Source organism: Notamacropus eugenii, chromosome 2 (assembly GCF_028372415.1).
Source record: "Notamacropus eugenii isolate mMacEug1 chromosome 2, mMacEug1.pri_v2, whole genome shotgun sequence".
In the NCBI taxonomy this organism is placed as follows: domain Eukaryota; kingdom Metazoa; phylum Chordata; class Mammalia; order Diprotodontia; family Macropodidae; genus Notamacropus; species Notamacropus eugenii.
In genome coordinates, this window is record NC_092873.1 from 246,362,733 (window position 1) to 246,379,372 (window position 16,640).

At 37.6% G+C, this 16,640-nt stretch overlaps 1 long non-coding RNA gene across 1 annotated transcript in view; it reads left to right on the top strand.

Annotated features, from left to right (window-relative positions):
- The first annotated feature begins 8,496 nt into the window (after positions 1-8,496).
- LOC140523856 (uncharacterized) overlaps positions 8,497-16,640 on the top strand; it is a 308,343-nt gene continuing 300,199 nt past the window's right edge. The window contains exon 1 of the long non-coding RNA XR_011973492.1: positions 8,497-8,858. This is a non-coding gene — a long non-coding RNA (uncharacterized lncRNA). The remainder of the gene's footprint in view (positions 8,859-16,640) is intronic.

Consider the following 16,640-nt stretch of genomic DNA (forward strand, 5'->3'; position numbering starts at 1 on the left):
GAGTTTTAATGAAAGAAAGACACAGATACAGATGCAGAGAGAAACACTTTTTAGTAAAACTAACAAAATTAACCATTATTTGACTCTATAGTATATTCAACACTCATATTCCTCTAGCTTTTGAAAAGAAAAGAGGGGAGTGGATTTTCTCCTCTATTTTTCAGGGTGGTTTGATTATTATAATTTCCAAAGTGTTCAACTCATTCTTTTTTTTTTTTTATCAAACCTACTTTCTACCAGACTGTTTTCTAATATTCCCATCATTTCTTCTCAAACAGAGTTCTTTCCCAATAAATTTATGTTCTTAGGTTTATTGAACATGTGATTATTGAGTTAACTTTTCCTGATTTTTTCTAAACTATTTTTTAAACAATAAAGTTGAAGTGGCAATTGTGGCATAAAAAGTGTGTTTATAAAGTACATACATAATTATTATGGCATAAAAATATAGCATAATTAAAAAATATAAATAGTTTTGATGATCATTATCTAATAGTATAATTAAATATCTGGAGGTGCTTTTCTATCATCACTCTGATTTTTTCAATATTTCTCTTTGGAATCTAGACTTTTGTTATTATAAATCAATCTTATTTTTTATTTTGTCTAGTTTTGTTAGCTGTTGGATAACAACACTGAAGTTCATAGCAACCTCTAAATATGGTTTATTACTGGATTGTGGAGTAAATTTTTAAAAATGTTACAAGTCCATTGTGCCAGCTTAATTTTGAATAATAAATCCTCACTGAATTGAATTAAATGATTCAAGTTTTCAAAATATTTTTGTGCCTAAATAATAAGATTTCTTCCTGTGGATAACACATAATTAGGATAATAGATAGGAAAATAGAGTCAGGAAACAAAAATATCTTGATGTGCTACATTAAATTGTTGATTGTAATAAGATGACATATAATTAAATACAGGGTAGGGAAGATGATGGTTCATGTGTAAAAGTCAGCAGTGTGATATGCAGCCAAAGAGATGAATGAGATTATAGAATGTATTAATGAAAACAAGGTGCTCATAATGAGGTAACTGTTAATGTAGTTAAATTCTGAGTGAAGTATTAATTCAGCTCTGGGCATCCCATTTGAGGAAGAACATTAACATTAACTGTAGAGTGTAGAGGAGGATGACCATGATGTGAAGAGAATGGAAATTTTGCAATAAGAGGATTGGTTAAAATGACTGGTAATGTTTAAATAGCTCAGAAGAAGAAGAACCTAAAGACAATATGACAGTATTTTTCAAATATTTTGTGGGCTAACATAAGTCAAGTTGATGATCCCCTGAGTTAGAATAGTAGGTGAAAGCTGCAAACTAGAAAATATTTTGCAGCTGCTAAAGAAGAACTCCCTAGAAAGTTGCAATATCCAGAAAATAAATTGGTCTACCTTACTAATTCCCCAGCCCTAGAAGGCTAACAATAATTCATGGCATTGGAGACATTTGATAAGCAGAAACCAGTTAACTATATTTTAAGGATATCATAAAAAAGGATAATTTTTCAGATATGGGTAACACCTCAGAGGGTACTTCCAATGCTAGGATCTATCTATGAAAATGACCAATAATTCATCTGCACTTTCAGAATTATTTCTGTTTCTGAGACTCTGTCTAGAGTTTAGGAATTTATGGATAAACTTCTACATACAATATTTAAACCTTCAATTGGTTTTCCCGCCTATCTAACCTCTCCAATCCATCTTGCACACAGATGTCAGCAGTGATGTTCTTCACAGTCATTTTACCTCCCTACTCAGTAAGCTCCATTGCTTCATTATTATCTTTGTAGTTAAATAAAAACTTGAATTGTAAGCTATATGCAACCTGATTTCAACCTACCTTTCCAGATTTATCATATATTAATCCCTTCTATGACTGCTATAATATGGCCAAACTGACCTTCATTCTCTTCTTTACCTATGTCAATCATTCTCTTGTCTCCAAGAGTTCTTGTTGGTTGTCACCCTTTGGTTAAGATGCTTTCTCATATAGCAACAACAAAAATGACAACAGTAATAAAAACACCTAATATTTATATAGCACTTCAAGGTTTACAAAGTGTTTTACAAATATGATCTCATTTTATCTTCATAACAATTCTGGGAGGCAAGGTGCTATTATATTCCCTACTTTATGAGTGAGGAAACTGAAGTACAGAAAGACTAAGTTAACTTGCTCAGGTTCACACAGCTACAGTCAAAAGCCAGATTTGAATTCAGAACTTTCTGACTCCAAGTTCAACCCTCTATATGCTGTGCCATCCTGAGCTGTCTAATTAGCCTAGATCCTTAAATTTATCTCTCAGAAATCCTAGTTTTCTTCAAAGTCCAGTTTACGTATTACCTTCAACATGAGAAGTTTCCTGATTGCCCTCTGCAATAAGTAGCTTATCTTCCAAAAAACCCTTATATTTTGTATATCTTTATATCTGTATGTTGTCTTCTTTGATAGAATGTAAACTCCTTGAGGATAGGCACTATTACAATTGCTTTTGTATCCTTAGCACCAAGGACAGTACTTGACACCTAGTAGGAGCCTAATAAATATTTGACTGATTGATTGATTATATTGCTTGCTACTACTTTCAATTAATATGACATAAAGATCTTCCCCAGTCTGGTTTCTCTCTGCCTTTGTGGTGTTGTTTCTAACTTTTAATCTCCTAAAGTCTCTTCTAGAAAAGAAAAAGGCAATGGTTAGCCAACCATTCTAAATGCTTAGATTAAAGGTAGCTGGGTTGTACAATAGAGTGTTTGACTGGACTCAGGAAGGCTGGTTTAGAGATTAGGTATTTGACCCTGGGCTGGTGACTTAACCTCTGTTTACTTTAGTTTCCTACACTGTTAAAACAGGATAATAGTTGAACCTACCTTACTTCTTTTCTCTAAACACACTTTGTGTTTTCATGGTTCTTATCCACTCGTCTGCTTTTTGTCAGTATTTTATTCTCATCTTCTCTCTACTCAAAGATGAAATATTTGAAGAATAGTTCATAAAGCCTCCTCCATAAAGCCTTCCAAGTCCACACCAGATTAAATAATTTCACTGTCTTCTAAAATCTGATAGCACATGTTTGCTGTGAATTTTATTTGGCCATTATCTCCCCACTGCTGGGGGTTACCTCTTCTATTACAAGTAGTAAATGTTGACAAAATTTGATTCTGAGTGAGCACCTTCAGCTGCAAGGGTTGGACTACTGTGTTCTTAACCTGATTAAATTTATGTTCTATGTTGTGTTTTTTTTTTTCTGCAAAGGAATAGTACATATTGCATTATGCATTTTATTCTAGGATGGTTCATTAATTGGAGGGTGGGAGGGAAGGCATTTTGTGAGTTAGTCTTAGGCAAAATTTTGCAGTTGGAAAAATTTGCCCTGAATTACTTATGCTATCTCCTCTTTCCATGTTTCTCTACCTTAATCTCTTTCTACTGGTAATTTATCACTACCTGAATGTCAGTCTCAAATAGTGCAAGTGGAGAGAAAACCTGTTTCAGTCAGGAAGACCTACACTTAAGCCCCAGATACAGATTTGTTGTGTGAAGCCAGGTAAGTGATTTAACCTGCCGGTCCTCTAGACAAAACTATAAGTTCCAGAAATTTCTACTGTTAGAGGGAACTTCCTCTCCTAGGAATTATGTCTTTTAACCAAATTACTGTCCTATCCTTCTTGCTAACATTACCTCTACTACCAAGTGCCTAGAGCTTCTTATTCCAGTTTGATTAAAGAAGAGGATTTATGAAAATAGCAAATATCTAGAGATCAGACTAGAGCCATTTTCCACCAATATTTGCCAGTGGAAATGGCTTTTAGGATCTTAAGGTCAAACAACTCATTTTAGCAGTAAAAAGAGAGAGAGGAAGAGATTTGAATATAAGCCAGAATAAAAGTCAGGTATTTAAAACCTATTAGTTTCATGCGGTGTTTGCCTTGCAGATACTTTGGTCTAATTTTTGGAATTCATAAGATCAAATGAAAAATGCAATTCATCTTCAAATTTTTTGAGTTGTTGTAGACTAAGATTTTCCCAGTTTTTGAAATTCTGTGTATGCTTTATAAAATTAAGGCTTGAAAAATGTCCAAACTAGAAAAGACCTTCTAGGGCTAGAAATAAAATTAAAAAAAGACTTTGATATCTTCTGGGGCATACAGGCATTTGGAGGAAATTCTAGAGAAACATCATTCTGATTCTGAGTATGGATATTTAATGAAAGGTTTTGTAGGTTAGTTGTGTATCGTGTTTTCATGTGTATGTGCTTGCCATTGCTATATTGAAAGACTTTTCAGTGCTGAAAATCATTTGAAGCTCTGTTTCTGCTGTCTTGTTGCTCTCAGACTGAATTTATCAAGATCCCAAGATTTTTGGAGCCAAATGACACCTACCTCAATGATGCAATATAAAGGATGGAATACTAGCAATATTCAGTAAGTGACTGAATCCCTAGACTGTGCCTGAAAAAAAAAATTGAATGAGTGGACCACGCAAGTAACTTACAGTCAAAGGGAATAAAGTTCTCACTGATGAATAATTCTAGGTTTAATGGCTCTATAAAAAAGAGAACATATTCCTTTCATCAGATGGGTCTTTTCATGTCCTAAATGTGACAGGAAGAAAGGGCTAAGGGTTGATTTTAGATGACCCTGTCATGGTAGCTAATCCAATATTTCTCCTTAGTAACACTCACAGGCTTGTCTTTCCTTCTACTATTAAAACCCTTGGTTGTACAACATCCAGTAAATTCTTTGCAATTAGTTTTATAAATACTTGATGTGGGGGGCAGAGCCAAGATGGAGGAGTAGAAAGACACACAAAAGCAGGCTCTCCCCACACAGCCCATAAAATACCTGTAGAGAGGGACTCTAAACAAATTCTGGAGCAGCAGAAGTGGAGAACAACAGAGTGGAGGAGATTTCCAGCCCAGGGTTACCTGAAAGGCCCATGGGAAACATCTGTTGCACCAGAAGCTGAGCAGAGTGCAGAACTCAGCCTAGCCTTGGCCAAAATGGCTCGTGAACAGCCCTCAGGGGTGGAATCTCCAATTGCAGAATCCTGAGTCCCAGCACGAGTGGGTTCACAGATCCCTCAACCCACAGACACCAAAGGTTAGTGAAGGGATTTTTCAGCTGGCTGGGAAGGGAGAAGGGCCTTCCCATAGCTCTGTCCTCAGGCAGCAGCCTGCAGAGGCCACAGCAGGCTGCAGCAGTTCGCATCTCAGCCCCTACAGTAGCCCTCATCCATTGTTGAATTGTAAAACCCCTGGGGGCACTGAGGAGCTGATTCTTGCCTCAGACCTGTGTAGAGGCCCTGAGGGAGCTAGTCTTTATCTCACACTGAATGGTGGCCCTCACCCCACAGCTTATCTGAAAATCATCCCCCAGCGCTAACTTGGTGGAACTGGAGGCCAGGAGGCTGTGGAGAGGAAATTCTGCTAAGATTCTGGGCACAAAAATCCCTCTCTGCTTCCAGACCACTGTACACACTTGATTTTGCCACCTTGGAGGAAATGAGATCTTATAGATTCCCAGAGTATACCCTACTCTTGACAAAGGACCCAAAAGTCAAGGAACTGGTTGGAAAAATGCCCAGAAAAGGGAAAAAAAATAAGACCATGGAAGGTTACTTTCTTGGTGAACAGATATCTCCTCCCATCCTTTCAGATGAGGAAGAACAATGTTTACCATCAGGGAAAAACATAAAAGTCAAGACTTCTGTATCCCAAACATCCAAAATAAATATCCAATGGTCTCAGGCCATGGAAGAGCTCTAAAAGGATTTTGAAAATCAAGTAAGAGAGGTGGAGGAAAAATTGGGAAGGGAAATGAGAGAGATGCAAGAAAATCATGAAAAGCTGGTCTACAATTCGCTAAAGGAGACCCAAAAAAATGCTGAAGAAAATAACACCTTGAAAATAGGCTAACTCAATTGGCAAAAGAGGTTCAAAAAGCCAATGAGGAGAAGAATGCTTTCAAAAGCAGAATTAGCCAAATGGAAAAGGAGGTTCAAAAGCTCACTGAAGAAAATAGCTCTTTCAAAATTAGAATGGAACAGATAGAGGCTAATGACTTTATGAGAAACCAAGAAATCACAAAACAAAACCAAAAGAATGGAAAAATAGAAGATAACGTGAAATATCTCATTGGAAAAACAACTGACCTGGAAAATAGATCCAGGAGAGACAATTTAAAAATTATGGGACTACCTGAAACCCATGATCAATAAAAGAGCCTAGACATCATCTTTCATGAAATTATCAAGGAAAACTGCCCTGAGATTCTAGAACCAGAGGGCAAAATAAATATTCAAGGAATCCACAGAACACCGCCTGAAAGAGATCCAAAAAGAGAAACTCCTAGGAGCATTGTGGCCAAATTCCAGAGTTCCCAGGTCAAGGAGAAAATATTGCAAGCAGCTAGAAAGAAACAATTTGAGTACTGTGGAAATGCAATCAGGATAACACAAGATCTAGCATCTTCTACATTAAGGGATCAAAGGGTGTGGAATATGATATTCCAGAAGTCAAAGGAACTAGGACTAAAACCAAGAATCACCTACCCAGCAAAACTGAGTATAATACTTCAGGGGAAAAAATGGTCTTTCAATGAGATAGAGGACTTTCAAACATTCTTGATGAAAAGACCAGAGCTGAAAAGAAAATTTGAACTTCAAACACAAGAATCAAGAGAAGCATGAAAAGGTAAACAGCAAAGAGAAATCATAAGGGACTTACTAAAGTTGAACTGTTTACATTCCTACATGGAAAGACAATATTGTAACTCTTGAAACTTTTTTCAGTATCTGGGTAGTTGGTGGGTTTACACACACACACACACACATGCACACACACACACACAGCACAGGGTGAACTGAATAGGAAGGAATCATATCTTTCAAAAATGAAATTAAGTGGTGAGAGAGAAATATATTGGGAGGAGAAAGGGAGAAATAGAATGGGTCAAATTATCTCTCATAAAAGAAGCAAGTAAAAGGCTTTTCAGTGGAAGGGAATAGAAGGGAGGTGATTGAAAATCATGAAGCTTACTCTCCTCACATTCGACTAAAGGAAGGAATAAAATGCACACTCATTTTGGTATGAAAACCTATCTTACAATACAGGAGAGTGGGGGAGAAGGGGATAAGCAGGGTGTGGGGGATGATGGAAGGGAGGGCTGTGGGAGGAGGAAGCAATTTGAAGTCAACACTCTTGGGGAGGGACAGGATCTAAAGAGAGAATAGAAGCAATGGGGGCAGGATAGGATGGAGGGAGTCTTACACAACACTACTATTATGGAAGCCATTTGCAAAACTACACAGATATGGCCTATATTGAACTGCTTGCCTTCCCAAAGGGAATGGGTGGGGAGGGAGGGAGGAAGAGAAGTTGGAACTCAAAGTTTTAGGAACAACTGTTGAGTATTGTTCTTGCAACTAAGAAATAAGAAATACAGGTAATGGGGTATAGAAAGTTATCTTGCCCTACAGGACAAAAGAGAAGATGGGGATAAGGGAAGGGAGAGATGTTAGAAGGGAGGGCAGATTGGTGACAGGGGCAATTAGCATTTTGGGGTGGGAGGAGGGAAATGGAGAGAAAATTTGGAACCCAAAATTTTGTGGAAATGAATGTTGACAACTTAAATAAATAAATTTAAATTTAAATAAAAGAGAAAAAAAGAAAAAAAAACTTGATGTTTGGGTGTTGGTTGCAGTTTCAAAAAGCTAAATACATTTTGAGTTCTCTTTAAGGCCTACTATTTATAGATACCTTCAATTCCCTGAGTAAGCATTTTCATATTCCTTACCTTACACCTGCTTTTGGGGTTGCATTTTTCATTTGCTTTTCCAAGTTCTGGAAATTGGGTCAAGGTTCAAAAAAAAATCTGAAATTAAGAACTTTTTTGAGCTCTGTCTTTTGCTTTTATTCCATTTGTAAAAAAAAAAAAAAAAAAAAAAAACTTTTATTTTGCACATACAGACTCTTGCTGATGAAGAACCAGATTCCCATTCCTTCTCTAAAGTCTGCTCACCTCTCTGTGGAGAGTTCCCTTTGAAGACCATCTCTGTCCTCTAAACTTGCTCAAAATACATTTTTTATTATACAATTTTAATTTAAATTCATTTAGTTCTTTTCATTCTTCCAGTAATTGGGAATTAAATCTTTTCCAGTGAACATTATTCTTTCACTTTTTATTCCAGAAGATTTGTCCTTCTCTACTCATTCTCATGTAGAACTGAATAACTGTTTTACCTTTCAGTCTAATTGTTCATCTTTCCTTCATTATTTGAAACTTCCCATTACATACATTTTCCTTTTTTCTTTTTGCACTCATAACATCATTTAACACTGAAATGTTTAACAGGTCATCAGAAGTTCTTTGATAACTCCTTTATGAGTTTCCAGGATAATAACTCCTTTCTCCTAGGGTTGATATGAGAATTAAATGAGATAATGTTTGTAAAACTCTTTGCAAACCTTAAAGGCTAAAGAAATATAAACAGATATTGTTGTTCTTGTTAATCAGCCTCTTTATCTTGTATGATACCATCCTCACATTTATATTAAAATACTTAGCAAACTTTGAAGAACAATATGAATGCCAAACATGACCACATCATCATCACCACCCTTATTGCATCATCATCATCATCATCACCACCCTTATTACATCATCATCATTATCATCACCATCATCAGTTTTTCTTGAAAACAAAAGAGATGAGTCTGAACTGGGATCCAAGTAAGCATAAGCTAAAAAATAAACTGAATAAGGTAATCAAGTCTCTTTGGAGTAAAAAAATTCAAGGATGTGAGGTGACCAAGGAACCAATTTGGAGGGAGGACAGGATCATATAAGGTAAGATACGGAGGGTGTCACAAAGTTCCTGTTTCCCAAAGCATGGATGTTTTATGGTGGCTATCTGTCTTGCCATTTCCCACCCTGCATTCACACGTGTTTGCAGTAACTTGATCTACTGTATGGCCCACCTTTTCCATTCCTGCTAACAAGTCCAAGGGTTTAATATAGCCTCAGGCCATACAAGTACTTCTTAATGCCCTTTGAAATATGTAATGGCCCTGGAATTGTGTGTGTGTGTGTGTGTGTGAGTGAGTGCGTATTTATAAATTTAGTGCTCTGATGTACTTCTGGATCATTTACATGGGTCATTTACATGAATGAAAATTTACTTCCGAGGTGCTAGTTCAAATGCCATCTTGGTTATAATAGTACTTCAGGATGTATTTCACAATGACTAATCACAGAAATACCAATGTAATTAGGAAATCAATCATTCATGGGAGACAATAGACAATATATGTATGTATGTATGTGTGTGTGTGTGTGTGTGTGTGTGTGTGTGTGTGTGTATATAATAGGATAGATTATGGATGTACCCGAGGAAGGTAGATATCATGCTATACTGGGTGATGCCTGGACCCACCAAAGACATACAAGTGTTCTCCTGGTATTTTACGCCAGTATTCTGATCTTCAATCATGTCCCCTTCCAGAGCTGCTCAACTGAAGACTTCTGTGGTCGTTGCTATTGAAGCTATCTTTTAGCATTCAAGGTCTTTGGGAGCTAAATTCTAATCCTTCAAGAATAACCTGGCTGCTTCTGGTCCCTCTTTCAAAGAGGAACTTTCTGGCCAGCATCTGTATCTGCTCCTTAACTTAGGAGACCTCAGCCTGCATCATGAGTATCATGACCCCTAAACTATGTCAGGTTCTGTCCTCTTAGCTGGGTCCAGGAGGGACAACTCAGCTCTATGCAGTGACTTGGGAATTCTAGTGAATACATCTCTAGGTTTCATCATTTTGTTCAGTCATGCCAGGTCTGTCTCCAAACAAAGGATCATAGTTAGGAAACCTCTGGACTTTTGTAATCCTTGCAAATCCTTAATGCTCCAATGTAAAAGTAGCAATGTATTTATCACTCTGCTGCCACAGTCCAGAGAGTATGATTTCATCCTTATGATATGAGATAACCTCACAAAGTGGCTCATTTTATTCTTTCCTTCTCCACTCCTCATTCCACATACTTCACTTAAGAACTGTCAGACAATGTTAGGATGAAAATTTAGCTTCATAGACTGTTTTCATACATGATCAGTTTGGGATTTCCACTTTATATTATTTTGTGTGTGTGTGCTCACACTGTCCCTCATACCTGGAACTGACTTCCCCTACCCCAATTTCCACCAATTGGAATATCTTCCTTTGAGGTCTCACATCTGGCACTTATTCCTTGAAATCTTCCATAACATTTCTCCCCTAGACAAAATTATTTCCCCCTCTAAATTACTTATAGAATTTTTTCTCAATGTCCCCTTTGTTTTTTACCATATCTTGTCTCACATTATCGTTTCTGTACATGAATTATTCTCCATTAAATTATAAAGTTCTTAAGGGAAAGGATTATGTCTTATTTCAACTTCTGCAAGTCTATCACAATGTCTTCCAAATATTTGATAAAATATTGCTTGAATTGAATGGAATTCTCTGAGTTCCGGAACAAAGAATAAATTTAATATGAAAAATTCAGGACCATGATTACCACATGGCTAGCTTAATGTTTTCTCAAACTGTAATCTTTTCCTTTTCTTTTGTGTTACTCCTTGACTTAAAATACCCTAAATCTTAAATGGGTAAACCATTTAGTGGATCAATTCATTTGTATTTCTGTAGAATGATATAATTGCTTCACAGGTACCTCTCAACAGATTTAGCTGACTGGGTTGGTTTGTAAAAATATGAATAATTTTTATATCTTGCTAGTGATCAAACAAATTCATAAACTTCAAATAATGGCATTTTTATTTCTTCTCAAATTTGAATGGTAGCAATACATAGGGCAACAACTTTTTTGATCAAAGTTATAGTCATAGCTTAGTCATAGTTGTAGAACTTTGAAGCTGGAATGAGCTTTAGTTCAAGCCCATATATTAGACATGAGGAAAATGAATCATATGGGTAGTACATCTATGGATACCAAGACAACAGTAATGCAAGGATTGTCAGTAGAATTAACAGTTATTGGGGGGGCGGAGCCAAGATGGCGGAGTAGAAAGACGCACATACACATAGCTCTGAAACCACAACCCATAGAACAAATACAAAGAAGTAACTCACGGCGAATTCTGCACCCAGAGGCCACAGAACATTGGAGCGAGGGAGATTTCTGTTCCAGAGAGACCTGCAAACCTCTCGCAAAAGGTCCTTAGAGCTACAGACTGGGCGCCGGGACTGGGAGCTGAGTACAGCCCTGCCGTGGCCACGGCACCGAGAGGAACAGATCCGAGCGGGCTTCAGGGACAGGATCTCCAGTGGCCGCACAAGTCCCTCCACCCACAGGTGACGGGGGTCGGTGATAGAGTCTCTTTCGCGGGTCGAGGGGGGAGTGGGGTGCCCCCATGGCTCGGGCCCCCTCAGGAGACAGAAGCTGAGGGGCGGCGGCAGACCGGGGCTCCCCAAGCAGGCAGGAGCCTGGATCCATTGTTGAAGGTCTGTTCATAAACTCCCTGAGAGAACTGAGCCTGAGAGGCGGCCCTGCCCCAACCTGAGCAACTGAACTTAATCTCACACTGAATAGCAGCCCTGCCCCCGCCAAAAGCCCTGAGGCTGGAATCAGCATTTGAATCTCAGACCCCAAATGCTGGCTGGGAGGATCAGGAGGCGAGGTGGGTGTGAGGAAAATATTCAGAGGTCAAGTTACTGGCTGGGAAAATGCCCAGAAAAGGGAAAAGAAATAAGACTATAGAAGGTTACTTTCTTGGTGAACAGGCATTTCCTTCCTTCCTTTCTGATGAGAAAGAACAATGCTTACCATCAGGCAAAGACACAGAAATCAAGGCTTCTGTGTCCCAGCCCACCCAATGGGCTCAGGCCATGGAAGAGCTCAAAAAGAAATTTGAAAATCGAGTTAGAGAGGTGGAGGAAAAGCTGGGAAGAGAAATGAGAGACATGAAGTCAAAGCATGAACAGCAAATCAGCTCCCTGCTAAAGGAGACCCAAAAAAAAAATGTTGAAGAAAATAACACCTTGAAAATAGGCTAACTCAATTGGCAAAAGAGGTTTAAAAAGCCAATGAGGAGAAGAATGCTTTCAAAAGCAGAATTAGCCAAATGGAAAAGGAGGTTCAAAAGCTCACTGAAGAAAATAGCTCTTTCAAAATTAGAATGGCACAGATGGAGGCTAAGGACTTTATGAGAAAGCAAGAAATCACAGAACAAAGCCAGAAGAATGAAAAAATGGAAGATAATGTGAAATATCTCATTGGAAAAACAACTGACCTGGAAAATAGATCCAGGAGAGACAATTTGAAAATTATGGGACTACCTGAAAGCCATGATCAAAAGAAGAGCCTAGACATCATCTTTCATGAAATTATCAAGGAAAACTGCCCTGAGATTCTAGAACCAGAGGGCAAAATAAATATTCAAGGAATCCACAGAACACAGCATGAAAGAGATCCAAAAAGAGAAACTCCTAGGAATATTGTGGCCAAATTCCAGAGTTCCCAGGTCAAGGAGAAAATATTGCAAGCAGCTAGAAAGAAACAATTCAAGTATTGTGGAAATACAATCAGGAGAACACAAGATCTAGCAGCTTCTACATTAAGGGATCGAAGGGCATGGAATATGATATTCCAGAAGTCAAAGGAACTAGGACTAAAACCAAGAATCACCTACCCAGCAAAACTGAGTATAATACTTCAGGGGAAAAATTGGTCTTTCAATGAAATAGAGGATTTTCAAGCATTCTTGATGAAAAGACCAGAGCTGAAAAGAAAATTTGACTTCCAAACACAAGAATGAAGAGAACCATGAAAAGGTGAACAGCATGGAGAAGTCATAAGGGACTTACTAAAGTTGAACTGTTTACATTCCTACATGGAAAGACAATATTTGTAACTCTTGAAACATTTCAGTATCTGGGTACTGGGTGGGATTACACACACACACATGCACACACGCACACATACATAGAGACAGAGTGCACAGAGTGAATTGAAGAGGATGGGATCATATCTTAAAAAAATGAAATCAAGCAGTGAGAGAGAAAGATATTGGGAGGAGAAAGGGAAAAATTGAATGGGGCAAATTATCTCTCATAAAAGAGGCAAGCAAAAGACTCATTAGTGGAGGGATAAAGAGGGGAGGTGAGAGAAAAACATGAAGTCTACTCTCATCACATTCCACTAAAGGACAGAATAAAATGCACACTCATTTTGGTATGAAAACCTATCTTACAGTACAGGAAAGTGGGGGATAAGGGGATAAGCAGGGTAGGGGGGTTGATAGAAGGGAGGGCATGGGGAGGATAGTGCAATTTGAGGTCAACACTCATGGGGAGGGATAGGATCAAAAGAGAATAGAAGTAATGGGGGACAGGATAGGATGGAGGGAAATATAGTTAGTCCCATACAACACAACTATTATGGAAGTCATTTGCAAAACTACACAGATTTGGCCTATATTGAATTGCTTGCCTCCCAAAGGGAAGGGGTGGAGAGGGAGGGAGGTAAAGAAGTTGGAACTCAAAGTGTTAGGATCAACTGTCGAGTAATGTTCTTGCCCCTAGGAAATAAGAAATACAGGTAAAGGGGTAAAGAAAGCTATCTGGCCCTACAGGACAAAAGAGAAGATAGAGACAAGGGCAGAGAGGGATGATAGAAGAGAGAGCAGATTGGTCATAGGGGCAATTAGAATGCTTGGTGTTTGGGGCGGGGGGAGAGGGGATAAAAGGGGAGAAAATTTGTAACCCAAAATTTTGTGAAAATGAATGTTAAAAGTTAATTTAAAAAAAAAGAATTAACAGTTATTGTATGTTACAAATAAGAAAATCAGATCAATCCCTTGTTCATTTAGTGATTGTAAGGGCAAGTGTTTCTTCACTGAAGTCTAAATCATTTATCAGATGTCTATGAAGGCCTATACTCCCATAAAATGAAGCAGATGAAAAATCAACATAATACAAACAGACACTTTCAGGGAAGGTTTAATTGATTGGATATTGCTGCCTTCTGCTAGTGCCATATTAATTAAGGTACACACTTTAAATGTGATACATGTTGGGGACAAAACCTGACTTTAATAAATCAAACCATAACATATTGTCCAGTATTTGTAAAAAACATGAGTACGCTGTATGGATAAAGGGAAATAAAGCCTCATGGGAGTAAATGCATCCATTCACTTTATAAAGGGTTGTTTTAGTCAAATGACTGCAGGTACTGGTAATCAAATTTGTGGAGCTGTCTCTAAGCCATCATCATCATTATTATGCTTTCATTCATCTCATCTTTAAGTTCAAAACATTTCAGAAAGAAAAAAGGCAGGTCTCAAGACTACTTGTTATCCTCTAGTCTTTTAAGTTTAATGCTTTGTTAACATATTTTTGTAACTGAATAAACGCATTGGGAGGGAAGCATATCTTCTGTAGGCTCACTGAAAACATCCCCAGGATGTCAGTGATGATGCATGCTCCATCTTGTTCTTCTACGGTTCACATTTCTTCTGCTGTACCTCTCTATTCTGAGAGCTTTTAATTTCTCATAGTTCCAAGGTTGTAAGCATTCCTCATAACGACATCTATTAAACGTGTCATTCCTAAATTTCCAGAAGTCAATATTGTGTCTGGGTGATTGAGGGCAATAAGTTGTTCTGTGCTGATGCTACTGTTGATTCACTGAAATCATTCTTGATACAATACCAGTAGTAGTTAGGATGACAGAGACACCATGTACTTCATTCTATTCCTATGTTTTGAAAGCTTTGCTTTAAATGTAGCTTGGAGACCATGAATATTTTTTATAGTAATACCTATTAAAACAGCATTCTTGAAGCTTTTTTTATATATAATTTATTTATTTTTCGGTTCTTAACATTCACTTCTACAAGAATTTGAATTCAAAATTTTCTCCCCATCTCTCCCCCCCCCACCCCAGGACAGCATGCACCCCATTCACCCCTTCCTCCAGTCTGTCCTCCCTTCTATTACCCACACTTCTTCCATCCCCCTTCCCCTCTATTTTCCTGTAGGGTAAAAGAGATTTCTAAACTCCATTGCCTGTATGGCTTAATTTCCAGTTGCATGCTAAAACAATTTTTACCATTTATTCTTAAAGTTTTGAGCTCCATATTCTATCCCTCCCTCCTCACCCACCCTCATTGGGTAAAGAAGCAATTCAATATAGGTCATACATGTGTAACAATGCAAAGCACTTCCATAATATTTATGCTGTAAAAGACTAACCACAATTCTCTCTGTCCTCTCCTTCCCTTCATTTATTCCATTCTCTCCCTTGACCTATCCTCCCACAATAATGTTTGCTTCTGATTATCCCTTTCCCCAAATTTGCTGTCCCTTCTATTATCTTCCCTCTCCTGTCCCCTTCCCTTCCTGCAGGGTAAAATAGATTTCCATATCCAGTTGAGTGTGTGTTATTCTCTTCTTAAGCCAAATCCCATGAGAGGAGGGCTCAATTATTTCCTTTCATCTCCCCCCTTTTCCCTCCATGGTAAAAGCTCTTTCTTCCCTCTTTTATGTGAGATAATTTGCTACATTCTACCTCTCCCTTCCTCTTTCTCCTAGTTACAGTAAATTTTATTTTTTTTAGGTATTCTCCCTTCATATTCAGCTCACCCTGTGCCCTCTGTCTATATATACATATACACACATGTGTATGTATATATACACGCATGTATATGTATATATACATACATGCACATAGACATGTATATATACATACCTACACATATATAATATACACATACATACATACTCATACACACCCACATATATATTCCCTCTAACTACTCTAATATTGAAAAAGGTCTCATGAGTTACAAATAACATCTTTCCACGTAGGAATGTAAACAGTTTGACTGTAATGAGTTCCTTAAGACTTCTCTTTCTTGTTTACCTTTTCAGATTTCTCTTTATTCTTGCATTTGAAGGTAAAATTTTCTATTCAGCTCTGGTATTTTTAACAAGGATGCTTGAAAGTCCTCTATTGCACTGAAATTACATTTTTTCCCCTGAAGTATTACACTTGGTTTTGCTGGGTAGGTGATTCTCGGTTTTAATCCTATCTCTTTTGACCTCTGGAATATCATATTCCAAGCCCTTTGGTCCCTTAGTGTAGAAGTTGTTAAACCCTGTCTTATCCTGATTGTATTACCATAATACTTGAATTGTTTCTTTCTGGTTGCTTATAATATTTTCTCCTTGACCTAGGAACTCTGGAATTTGACTGCAATGATCCTAGGAGTTTTCCTTTTGGGATCTCTTTCAGGTGATCAGTGAATTCTTTCCATTTCTATTTTACCCCCTGGTTCTAGAATATCAGGGCAGTTTTCCTTGATGATTTCATTAAAGATGTCGTCTAGCCTCTTTTTTGATCATGGCTTTTAGGTAGACCAATAGTTTTTAAATTATCTCTCCTGGATCTATTTTCCCGGTCAGTTATTGTTCTAATGAGATATTTCACATTGTCTTCTATTTTTTCATTCTTTTGGTTTTGTTTTATAATTTCTTAGTTTCTCATAAAGTCATTAGCTTCCATCTGCTCCATTCTAATTTTTAAAGAACTATTTTCTTCAGTGAGCTTTTGAACCTCCTTTTCCATTTGGTT